Raw genomic sequence first — 13,694 nt, forward strand, 5'->3', positions numbered from 1 at the left:
AAAAATAATCAAAGGTTAGCTTTGGCCAACCCATTTCTCTTCCTTTCTTTTAATCTGTGTTCTCAAATAACCCCCCCATCTCGAGCACTTAGGAGTCATTTCCCTTCCCTTTATGTAATAGTTCCCAGGGTTCTGTGCTTTAATGCACACAAAAACTTAGGGCAACTTGATGATAATCCATTTTTACTCTGCCAGTTATTGGGAATTGCCATCTCCATTCTGAGGGGAATTACTAAGGCTTCCCTAAGGACTGCAAAACCCTTGAGGCTCCATTTCATAATGGCTGTGTTAGCTCCCTGGGCTTAATATAAATTATTTATAGATCAATTCCTCACCATCACCTTTGGAATCAAGCAACAAAGATTTGTAATTGCATTTCATTAAAGTGGTCATTAAAATCCAAGGCCCAGAAACAGGAGATGATTTGGCCAGAATCGCGCTGAGGCCATGATGGACACCAGATCTTTTGTGCTGGTGCCATTTCCAGAAAGTCATGGTGATGATACACATTACTCGGGATGGGTGATACTAATAGTCTTTAGCACAAACTATTTGGAATGATCAGCTAGCTCTTACCTAGTAGAAAGAAAGGCTCTGAGGAATGTCACCCCAGCAAGATCCATTTTGATGACCTTACAGAAGAAGGGTTGGAAAAAATTTAGAATATTAGCTGCAGCTGGGAATGAGGGAAGAAGTCAATACCAAGACAAATCACATTGGCCCTACACTCAGGAAATATTTGAGAGAATCACAGACTTTCAGAGTAGGGAGGAACTTGAGCAGTTATCTGGCCTAGACCTGAAAAAGACCTCCCCATGACATACCTGACAAGGGGCCAACCAGCCTCTTCTTGCAGACCTGCTGCCTCTCAAGGTACTTAATCCATTACACTTTGGGATAGGTCCATTTCTGAAGCTTCTAACCTTTATTGTTGTTTGCTCTTAAACCAAGCAGAATATGTCTAATCCCTTTTCCACATAAGAATGCTTCAAATATTTGAAAACAGATTTCATGTGTGCCCCCCCAGTCTTCCCCTTTCCAGGCTTAGCATCTTCAGTTCCTTCAAAAGATCCTCATATAACATGTTGTTAAGATCTTTCACCAATCTTGATTGACCCCCCCCAATGCCCTCTAGCTTCTCCTTCCTAAAATGTATTATCCAAAACTGAACACATTATAACTGTGGTCCAACCAGAGCACAGTATATAATATGACTATCAACTCACTGCCTCTCAGCATTATACCTCTCCCAATTCAGCCTCTGATCATGTTAACATTTGTGACTCCCAGGTCATACTACTAACTCCTGTGAAGCTTTCAGTCCATGAATACCATAGGTTTTTTTTTCAGATGAACTAATGTCTAGCCTTACCTCTCCCATCTTCTACCTGTGATGTTTGAACCCAAGTATAAGACTTTACATTTCACTATGACTCATTTAGAGTTTTCTTGGCAGAGATACTGGACCACTTTGATGTTTTCCTTTCCAGCTCATTTTGCAGATGAGGAACTTAGGCAAACTGAGTACAATGATTTATCCAGGGTCACACAGTTAATATCTGAGGCTGGATTTGAATTCATGAAAATGGATCTTCCAGGCTCATAGACCAGTGTTCTACCCACTGAACCACCTAGCTGCCCTTGGGGATATGAGGGTATTGCTATTTCCAAAAATCTTGAGTTCAAGGTACTGGGCTAGATCTGAGGGGAGAGAGTGGTCAAAGTGGTGATAGCAATTTGACTTGTCTGGCATATGTTGCATCTTGTCTCTTTCCCAGGGTGCCTGGCTGTTTCAGCAAGGCTGGCTTGTCTTTCCTATGTGTTCTTTCTCTAAACCCTTTGAAAGCTATTCTTTGAAAATCTAAAGTGCATGTCTCTATTCTGATTTCATTTCCTCCATCACAAAATCGAACATGGAGCAATTATTTCCCTTCAAGTTTCCCATCATTTCCACCCCAGGAACCGATTCTTCCCTGTTGATAAGAATCAGATCCAGAATAGAATTTCCCCTCATTTGTTTCCCCACTTTTAGAAGGATTAAAGTATTAGTAAGAGCAGCCAAGGTTAGTAGTTATTTCACCTTTACAGAGAGAGATTTGCAGAGAAATTCAGTTGCCCATCACTGCTATATCATGCCTTTGTGTCAGGCTTGTGGGCTGTTTCCTAAACTCTTTTGTCTATTTCTCCCTCCTGTTCAAATAATTAGAGGTATACGCTGATGGCAGTATGACTCCTATGCTTCGGTCTCTGTTCTTCCTTCATGCTCTCAACAGTCCTTAATTGGTTTTGTCGTGCATTTGGCACGGATCACATATTTTAAGTAATGATAATGCTGTAGGAAAGAGCATCCCTGTCGAGCCCCATAGAATCAAAATGCCCACCTTCAAATCTCCTGGCTGCCACTTAGTCAATATGTAAGCATGGACAAGTCACTTAAATGTTCCTACATTTCATGTGACTATATGTACCTCACAAAGTAGATGGGAAATAAGTGTGTAAATTGGTACATAAATGTGAGTTCTTTTCCCTGCCGATATCGGCAGTCATCTTTCCGTGTGTGTATGATCTTGTCTTTCCCATTTAGCCAGCAAACTCCTTAAGGACAGGGACTGAGTTTTATCCTTGTCTGTATGCAATATAGGCAGGTGCCAAAGCCCCTCATCTTCATCATCTTAGCTACCTTCCATTTTGTCAATGTTCCTCCTAAAATATAGCATCCAGAAGTGAACACCAGATTTGATCTGAACAAGAGAGGGAAGCAACAGCATCACCTTTCTCATTCTGGACATTCTGTCTCCTTTTGGCTGCTGTGTGACACTGGTGGTCCAGGTTTACAGTCCATTAAAACTGTCAGATCTCTTTTCACAAGAATTCTTTCTAGCCATATCACTCTTCTACTCTGCCAAACACACCTCATCTTGTATTTATGCGGTTGATTTTTTAAAAACTGTTTACAATAATTCCTTTGGGTTTCATTTTCATCTTCTAACCAATTTGGCCTTTCCTTCCAGCTTGTCAATAGCTTTTAGGAACCCAATTCTGTCACCCAACATATTAGCTATGTCTCACAGCTTCAAGCTATCTGCAGAGCTGCCAAACATGCCATCTATGACTTCATCTGAATCACTGCTAAAAAGTGTTGACCAGGGCAGAGCTGTTCTGGGTATCCCTAGGGACTAAGTTCAAGTTTGTTAGAGATCCATTAACATACTTATCTGGACGTAAACTTGCAATTCAATCATGATCAACCTAACCTAGCTATCTTCCAACTAACATTAAAAAAAAAAAAAAAAAAAAAAAAAAAAAAAAAAAAAAAAAAACCTTCTGTAAGGATTTCAGGAGAAACTCTGTGAAATATCTTATAAAAATCCAGATGTTCCAAGACTTCACTGTTTCCCTGATCTACCTGTCTAGTCATACTATAAGAAAAAGAAATGAAATTCATTTTGCATGAGTTTAAGTGAATCCATGAGTGTTAGGATTGCAAGGTGAGAACTCAGGTTGTCTGGGCAATTCTCTATCTCAGAATTCACACCTTTGGTTCCAGCCTTTAGGGGGAGTTTGCACCTTTGAACTTCTGAGGAGGAGTTTACATATTTAAAGGAGTTTACACCTTTAAAAGGAGTTCTGAAAAGGAGTTTACACAACTTTTAAAAGGAGCAAGTTCATTGGTTGAAGTATTTCCCCAAGCCCCATTGAGTTCTCACCACAATCTCTGCAAGGATAAAAGAGGGCAGCATTGGGTCTGGAGAGTAGTCAAATCTGGGACAGAGTTGGGATGGCAGGCTGGAAGGAGAGAGTCTGGCTAGGAGATTGAGTTGAGACTGCAGTCCCCAAGGATAATTTAGAGAAGATCGGAATTCTACAATTCAAGAACTTTACACATGAGGGTTCCTAGTGATTATCATATTCATGTCTAAGTGTTCACAAATTATCTCTTTAAAAATCTGCTCTAGAAGTATTCTAGGAATCGGCCTCAAGCTTACCAAGCTATGGTTTCGATAATACACTTTCTTCCTTTGGTTGAAAAATTAGGAGAGCATTTCATGTCTACTGTCTTCTGGGAATGTCTCCATGATCCTGCAAAAAACTGCAAATTATCTTAGAAGCCTGGCAAGATGTGATTCATCCAAACCAGGATAAAGGTGTTCATTTAGAGTAAGCCACAGAGGCCATCTACTTCAAGTCATGCCTGAATAAGAATCTCAATAAAGCATCACTAAATAGTCATTCAACCTCTGTTTAGAGACTTCGAGTGAGAGGGAACCTCCCACCTTCCAAAGCAGCATTTTCCATTTTGGAATAGCTCTAATTATTAGCAAATGTTTTCTTATGTCTAGCTCAAGTTATTTTCTCTGCAACCTGTATCCATTACTCCTCTTTATGTCCTTTGGGGCCAAGCAGATCAAAGCTAATTCTTTCCATGTTATAACCCTTCAGCTATTTAAAGACAGCTCTTATATGATAGCTTATCTCCTCCAGGCTGAACATCCCCAGGTCTTTCTGGAGATCCAAATAGTTGTAGTCACAGGGCCAGTAAGCAGCAGGTATGGGATTCTAACCCATGTCTCCTCTGGTTCTCACTTCAGTGTTCTCCTTACCACACTATGTCACCTATTAAAAAAAAAAGCTTGAAGTGTGAGCTAGACTGTGAAAAGATTTCAAGTAACATATGGAATGACTTTCTACTCTATGGGGTCTCTCCTTCTAATATGACAGAACAAGAAGCCATTTGTCCAGAGTCTTTTATGACAATGCTTCTTTAGCCCTTGTAAATAGTATCTAAAACATTGCCTCTCTTTGAGCACCTCCAAGAACCTCCACTTCAAATTAAACAAGTGATGATCTTGTTCCTTTGGGGCCCTTGTCCCCAAATGGGTGTCTATTCATCTTAAGACTGATAACCATTCAACATCAACACCACCTGGTAAAGAGCTCTGTGCTATGTTTGCTGGCTGAGCTAGGACTTCCACAGGCCTGAGTTATCAAAGGAGCAGCTTTTTGTCTGAAATCATTCAAAGGACTTCAGGTTTTGAAGGAAACGTCAAAATCTAGCCCAGTCCTCTCATTTGACAAAGGGGGAAATAGAGGACAAGAGAGGGGTATGTGACTTGCCCAAGGTGACACAGTAAATGAGAATCTTAAAGCTGCAAAGGATGTCAAGTGGCTACCTGGCCCAAAACCAGCATTGGGGGATCAGAGCTGCAAGGGACTTCGGAACAGGGAATATCTGCGCTGACAGAAACATGAGAACAAAGAATGTCAGAACACAGAAAGTCTTAACGTGGCATCATAGGAAAGAACAGTGGTAGTGAGGGGAAGGGGAGGAGGACACATTGTAGAAAAACAAAAACAAAAGGTGTGGAGATGTAGAAGGTATCAACAATTTTTTTAAAAAAATTGGTTCTCGGGGCAGCTAGGTAGATAGAGCACCAGCCTTGAATTCAGGAGGACCCGAGTTCAAATCTGGTCTCAGACACTTAACACTTCCTAGCTGTGTGACCCTGGGCAAGTCACTTAACCCCAGCCTCAGGGAAAAAAAATAAATAAATAAAAATAAAAATAAAAAAATATAAATTGGTTCTCAAGTTAGAAGTCATGGATTCTACTTCTTCCTGTTACTACCTGTGAGACTATGTATGTCACTTTCCTCCCCTCCCCACAAGGTACAAGATTGCTGTAAGGAAAGCTGGTTTTGAACATAGCTATAGAAATATGAGTTCATATTGTACTATAAGAAATCATGAGCAGGATGCTCTCAGAAAACCCTGATAAGATGTGCGTGAATTGATGCAAAGTGAAGTGAACAGAACTAGGACACTGTACACAGTAACAGCTATATTGTATGATGATCAACTGTGAATGACTTAGCTATTCTCAGCAACACAAAGATCCAAAACAATTCTAAAGGACTTATGATAAAAATTTCTATCCACTTCTAGAGAGATAACTGATAGAATTTGAATGCAGATCAAAGCATGCTGGTTTTTTACTTTATTTTTCTTGGGGTCTTTTAGTCAGGGTTTTTTTTCAGAGTATGATTAATATGGAAATATGTTTTGTATTAATCCACTTGTATAACCTTTATCACATTGCTTGTCTTCTCAGTGAAGAGAAAGACAGAGTGGAAGAGAATTTGGAATTGATAAAAAAAAACAAAGGTTAAAAGCAAGTTTTAACATGTATTTGGGGAAAATAAAATAGCAAAGAAATATGAGTTAGTATAAATAGTATCATAGTTTTAGAGCTAAAAGAACTCTTAGACATTATGTAGTTTATAGATGAAAAAACTGAGGCCCAGATAAGCTATGATTCAATAGAGATAATGATAGTATCTGGTGTTTGTAAATTGCTTTGTTTTCAAAGCTCTTTTGAGCCTCACCACAACCCTATGAGATTGGGGGGGGGGTATTGTCCCCATTTTACATAAGAGGAAAATCAAGCAAAAAGTCCTATAGGAAGAGGGTAAAATTTTCTCAGTCACACAGGAAGTAACCTGTCTGACACTCTTCAGCTTTGTTTGCTGAATCATTAGACATTTTCCTACCCTATGAGAATGGATCTCTTTCACTTCTCTCTTTACTTTCTTCTTCAATGACATTATAAGCTTCTCTGAGTTAGTGTCGTCTCTAGGTGGATAATTTCCAGATCTACATAACTCTTTCTCCTGAGTTCCAGTATTCCATTACCAACTACTTGCTAAACATCTCTACCCATGTGTTTCATCAGCACCTCACATTCAGATTTGCCACAATAGAACTCATTAACTTGTCCCTCGACCATGCCCTTCCTCCAAGTATCCTTCTTTCTGTTGAGTCATCCCTTCAGACACCCGAATTTTCAAACTCAGAATCTTCTGTCTCTTTTCTCTCTCTCTCACCTTCCATATACGGTTTCCTAGTCTTTTCAATTTGGCCTCAATAGTGTCTCCCTGTCATCCCCTTCTTTCCACTTACACAAACACATGGTTCAGACTGTTGGCATTTCTCACATGCATAATAATAATAATAACCTGATCAGTATCTCTGCCTTTAGTCTCTCCCCTCTCTAATCTATCCTCCATGCAGCTGCCAAAATCATCATTCTAAGGCACATGTCTGAACATGTCTCTCTCCTGCTCAAACACCATCAGAGGCTCCCTCCTATTTCTCAGATAAAATGTAAACCCCTTATCCTGGCATTTAGATGCATCCCTAGTCTTCTTCCAATATAACTCTCCAGGCTAATTTTATATTACTCCTCTTCACACTTTCTATAATTCAGCCAACTTGACCTATTAGCTCTTCCTAATCATGGTTCTCTACTTCCCATCTCCAGGCCTTCACACAGGGTCTCCCATTCATGCTTTCTCTCCTCACCTCCATTTTGCACAATCTGATGAGCAGGATGCTGTCAGAAAAACCTGAAAAGATGTACGTGAATTGATGCAAATTATCTTCAAGCCTCAGCCCCGGTATCTCCTCCCAGTGGAATTCCCCCAAATGTTAGTGTTCACTCATTGGCTCTCTCTCTCTCCCCCAAATTACTTTATACTTATTTATATCTCCTACCATCTCCTTGAGGGCAGAAACCATTTCATTTTTGTCTCTACAACAGTAGTCTCTGTGGCATAATAGTCCTGGAATATGGGTTCAAATCTTGTCTCTGACCTGTGTTAGCTTTTTGGCTTTGGATAATTTACTGAGGCCCTCCAAGCAACTCCCTAGGTTTCAAAAGAGTTCCGACTTGCCTCGATGGTAGAAAGTCTTCTGTTTCTCTTTGTCTTAGCTCTGGTTCCCTCTTTTTGGATCATGCACTGTGTCCCACAGTTTCCCCCGAAACCTGAAATTTGGCTCAAATCTGAAATTTGGCCCATGACTAGGTTACTATAGATCAAAAGGTCCTCCATTCCTGTACAAGGAATCAGGTTACTAGCACATTAAATAGAGGTCAGACTATTTAACCAAAAAAGAATTTAAATGTAAAGGATACAAAATCAAGAATCCTTTTCTCTCCAGAGAGCTCACCTCCCCTGGACTTCTACAATCCTTCAGGCTTACCAATGGCATGCCAATAAGAAGTTCTACAACCCTTCAAGCTTATAGAACTTCTTATTGGTATGCCATTTCCGTCAAGTCCAACTCTTCATGCTTCCATTTGGGGTTTTCTTGGCAAAAATACTAGAGGGGCTCCTTTCTCAAGATCATTTTATAGATGAAAAAACTGAGGCAAATAGAGTAAAGTGAATTGCGCAGAGATACATAGCTACTAAATGCCTGAGACTGGATGTGCACTCAGGTCTTCCTAATGCCGGGTCTGGCACTCTGTCTTCTGTGCTACCTTGCTTATCGCACCACCCTGGCATTAAACCCCTCATCCCCCAGTAGCACTCCAAGGTTCTAGATAGTTGACACTTATATACGGACCTACACAGTCCATCTAGCTCACAGTACAAGTGATAGATAAAGTCTAGGTTTGCCTTCTCCACCTCATGATGAGTTTATCCTGTGCTTTCCTTTTTGGTTAGTTACTGAGGGGAGTGTCAAGTGGACACAGCAGAGATAAAGCAGGGAACATATGAAAATAGGTTTCAACTCCTTCCAAATTTTGCCCAAAGAAGGAACTGCTAGCATCTGTAAGCTAAGTATTTGGAAGGGGAAGTACATTGTAGCAAGAAACAAAGATAATTATCAGGCTCAGAGACTAAGCAGTACAGTTTAACATTCATCAGATACCTACTGTGTGCAAAGCAAAGGGAAAACAAACACAAAAATAAGTGTTCAAATGAACTGTCCTATCCTAGCTAGATATCTGGTCCTTATTGAGATGGTGATGTATAGAGACAGTTCCTTAGCACCTTCCCAGACTCCTTTTCCCCCTAGACAGTAGACTCTAGGAACAAGGTTCAAATCCAATGTATTTATACATAATTGTTCCTACTTCCCCATCAGAAAGCCCCTCCTAAATCTGACTATCAAGCTATGTGACCATAGTAGTTATTTTCTCCTCTATGGGCCTCACTTCTTCTGAAATATGAAGGTTCAGGGCATCACTTAACCCTCTGTAAAATGAGCTGGAGAAAGAAATGGCAAAATACTCTGCCAAGTCGACCCCAGTTGGGCTCATGAAGCATCAGACACAACTGAACAACCTAATCTCAGCTCCTCTGGGCTTCACTTTCCTCATTTGTGAGATGATTGGGCTGGACTAGAGAATGTCTAAGCCACAGGGGTGAGGACCACTGGAAGGCCTCTCTCAGAACCACACGTTCCAAGGCTCTTCCCAACTCTGGCATTCTCTGTTCTAACTCTTTCCGTGATCTACAGTTCTCTGTTCAACGATCCTTCCCCAACTGGGACATTTGATCCCCTAGGATGTTTTCCATCTCCTGTTTTTTGGGGCATCTATGAATATTTCTAAAGCCATTGTAGTCGGTGACCTGCCTCATCTTCAGTAGGGTAAAGACCATGTCACCCTCCTTTTCAGGAAAATTCTGTTGACTCTCTGGTAACACCAGGGTGAAGGACAAAATCCTGTTTCATTTTTGAAGACCTTCACACTCTGGGCCCTTCCTGCTTCTTCAGTCTTCCTAATACTTCCTTCCTTCCCCTTTTGCCACTTTCCCATGTAGCCACCCTGATTTCTCCCATTGCCATGCCTTTGCATTGGCTGTCCTCCACATCTCCAATGCTTTCCTTTCACACCTTTGCCTCCTGACTTCTTTCAAGACTCCACTCCAATTTGGCCTTCTCCAGGAGGCCTTTCCTGGTCCCCCTCCCCTGCCAGTGTGTTTCCTCTGAGATTACTTTCTATATATCGTTTATACGTACCTAGTTGTTGGCATCTTGTCTCCCCCATTAGAATAGCAACTCCTGAAAGACAGGGGCCATGTTTTTTTTAACCTTTCTCAGCTTCCCCAGAGCTTAGTACAGAGACCCACATGGAGCGAGCACTTAACAAATGCTTGTTTGTTTGTTCACCAATTGACCTCTGACCTTCCTATGGGAAAGGTATGGGGCAGACAGTCTGGCCACAGACATCCCTGGCATTGAAAATACTGCAGAAAATGATCTCTTCTGCTTCAGATCTCAGGGCCAGGCACTCTTCAAGCTACCAGGGCTGCCGCTGTCTCTCCATCTGGCTGATGGGGTCTGTTCAGTAATATCCACAGATCACAAAGATACACAACCCTTAGAGACTCTTTGGAAAACAGACCTCACCACAGCTCATCTCCAGCATTCCACCCTGGGAAGGAACACATCACTAGCTTCTTCAGTCTCCTCAGGACCAACTCTCCCACGCCTCCCACAGTTGGAAAAGTCTAATATATTAGCTCCTAAAAGACGCAAGTGTGGCCTGTGCACCAAACTGGCAACTCCTTGGGCCCCCTTATATAGCTTGACCTTTGGATTCAAGTGAATCCTACCCCAACCAAGGAAAAAGAGCTCAGTGGTTCTTCCCTCTTCAAAGAACAACTCACAGGTTTATAGCATCTTGACATACAGAATCCCTGACCTTTGGTCTGCTACAGAGACAATCCTATAGGAGAAAAAGAGACTCAGTATGTGAAAAGACTGGATCAGCAAAGTTAGATACTAATTTTAATTTGAAGCAATTAGCATTTGGGGGAAGTGTTCAGAAATTGGGACATCATTCCTATTATGAGTGTGCATGTAGGTGTGTTTGTATATATGTATTCTGGATGTATGCATATTACCTTCTCAAGTAGGAGGTGGGGAAGAAAAAGAGAGAGAGAATTTGGAACTCCAAAAAATTTTAATGAATGTTAAAATTGCTTTTACAAGTAATTGGAGGAAAATAAAATGTAGTTATTAGTGACAGTTATTAAGAGTTACAAGTATTTTTCCATGTAGAAATGTAAACCGTCTAACTCATTAAATTCTTCATGAATCCTCTCTCCTGTTTACCTTTTTATGCTTCTCTTGAGTCTTATATTTGAAAATCAAATTTTATCTTCTGGTCTGGTCTTTTCATTAGGAGTGCTTGAATGTCCTCTATTTCATTAAATATCCTTTTTTTTTTCTCCTGAAGAATTATGCTCCATTTTGCTGGGTTGTAATTGTGGTCCAAATTCCTTTGCCTTTCTCAGTATCATATTCCAAACCCTCTGATCCTTTAATGTAAAAACTGTTAAATTCTAGGTCATTCTGATTGTGGCTTCACAATAATTTGAATTGTTTTTTTCTGGCATATTGAAATGTTTTCTCCTTGACCTGGGAGTTCTGGAATTTGGATATAATATTCCTGGGAATTTTCATCTTGAGATCTCTTTCAGGAGGTGATCGGTAGATTCTTTTGATATCTATTTTACTCTTTGATTCTAGGATTATCAGGGAAGTTTTCCTTGATAATTTCTTGAAGTATTAAGTCTTTTTTATCTTGGCTTCCAAGTAGTCCAATAATTCTTAAATTATTTCTCCTGGGTCTGTTTCCCAGGTCAGCTGTTTTTCCAATGAGATATTTCTCATTTTTCCATTCTTTTGATTTTGTTTAATTCTTGATGCCTCATGGGATCATTAGTTTGTGCTTGTCTAATTGTAATTTTTAAAGAATTATTTTCCTCAATTAGCTTCTGTATATCCTTTTCCCTTTGGACAATTCTACTTCTTAAAGAATTGTTTTCTTCATTGCTTCATTTCTGCTCCAGAATTCATTTTGAAGAATTATTTTATAGTTCTTTGAAGGTAAATTTAGGAGAATTAAATTGAATCCCTGCCTTATTCCACCATCTTGGTTATACCTCAAAATATTATTGATCTAGTGCTGTACTTATTGATGATTGGGATATGGCTCTGAAAGGGTATGCCTTATTTAAATGGAAGAGGCTAAGAAACAGAGGGCAAAGTCAAGAAGCCTTGTATATTAAGATATATTTAAATGAGGAAATATAGGAAATGAGACTAGGGCACCATGATACAAATCAAGGGTGAGGATGAATGGAGGCACAACCAAAATCAATACTGTTATCAGATTATACTACAGACCTCCTAGATAGAAAGAGGAAATAGATAAGGAGGTCCGGAAACAAATCTGAAGTTTGGCACAGTGGACACTCTAAGCTTCCAGATATCTGCTAGAGATTTTCCTGCCAAAAATGGAACATCTAATAACTTACTGGGTTACTTTAAAGATAAATTCTTCAAAAGATAGAGGAACCAATGAGGGGAATTGTTGTTCTGGACCTGATACTCACCCACAAAATAGAATTGGTTGCTGGGGTAGAAATAATGGGAACTTCATGAGTAGGGGAGTATGTGGCCATTCTATCCTAGAAATTGTGAAAAAAATGTGTGAAAGCTAGGCGTAGTCTGACACACTCCCTAGTTTGTGAAGAATAGATGCCAAACCAGAAACTGGAAACTGAGTGGATGCCCATCAATTGAAGAAGGGCTGAATAAATTGTGGTATATGAATATTATGGAATCTTATTGTTCTGTAAGAAATGACCAACAGGATGATTGCAGAAAGGCCTGGAGAGACTTACATGAACTGATGATGAGTGAAATGAGCAGGACCAGGAGATGATTGTATACCCCAACAACAAGACTATATGATGATCAGTTCTGATGGCTGTGGCCCTAACAAATCAGTTCCAATAGAGCAATAATGAACTGAACCGGCTACACCCAGCAAAAGAACTCTGGGAGATGACTATGAACCACTACATAGAATTCCCAATCCCTCTATTTTTGTCCGCCTGCATTTTGGATTTCCTTCATAGGCTAATTGTACACTATTTCAAAGTCTGATTCTTTTTGTGCAGCAAAATAACTGTTTGGACATGTATACATGTATTTAACAAATACTTTAACATATTTAACATGTATTGGTCAACCTGCCATGGGGGGGAGGGGAAGGAGGGGAAAAATTGGAACAATCAAAAGTGTGGCATAATGCTATGAGAATAGTATCTGGAGGAGCCAAGTCTGCTCAAGCTGGAGATGTTTAGCCTGTATAAGTGAAGAGTTAAGAAGGGAATATGATCAACAGGTATTTGTTAAACACCTACTATGTGCAAGCACTCTGCTAGGTGTTAAGGAGAAGTTAAGTTGCCACTACTTTCAAATTGCTTACATTTTACCAGGAAGCAACACAAGGTGCGTGTGGGAGGGCAACCAGGGGCCACTGGGAGGAATCAGGAAAGGCCTCATGTAGGAGGCAGTACTTGAGCTGACCTCTGAAGCAGGCTAAGGATTCTAGGAGGTTGAGCTAAATAAGGAGGATACTCCAGGCATGGGAGAATAAGGCCTGTTTGGCTCCACTTGACTTGAGCTGCTAAAGGATTCCATTGGTTGTGCTTGGCCCTAGAAGGCAGAACCAGAAATGATGTTGGACAAGTTGCGGAGGTGACTGATAAAGAATGAGAGACTAAAAAGTTTGAGAGAGAACGGCCCTCAGAATTCACCCAGTCTCACTCACTCTAGAGGCCACAGGAAGGAATGGAGTCCAGGGTCACATTCCACCCCCCTCAATGTAGCAGAATCAAGATTCCAACCAAGTCTGCAGATCCTAGATCCGCTAATCCATCCATTCATTCCATAAGCACCTACTAAGTGTCAGGCATTGGCAGTACAAAGGCAAAAAGAAAACTGTCCCTGACACTTTATTTCTCTAAGTACAAAGTCTGTGTGAATGTACCCAGTCTTTCTCTCTCTGTCTCTCTTTCTCTCTCTCTCTCTCTCTCTCTCTCTCTC

This window comes from Sminthopsis crassicaudata, chromosome X, assembly GCF_048593235.1.
Source record: "Sminthopsis crassicaudata isolate SCR6 chromosome X, ASM4859323v1, whole genome shotgun sequence".
Taxonomy (NCBI): Eukaryota; Metazoa; Chordata; class Mammalia; order Dasyuromorphia; family Dasyuridae; genus Sminthopsis; species Sminthopsis crassicaudata.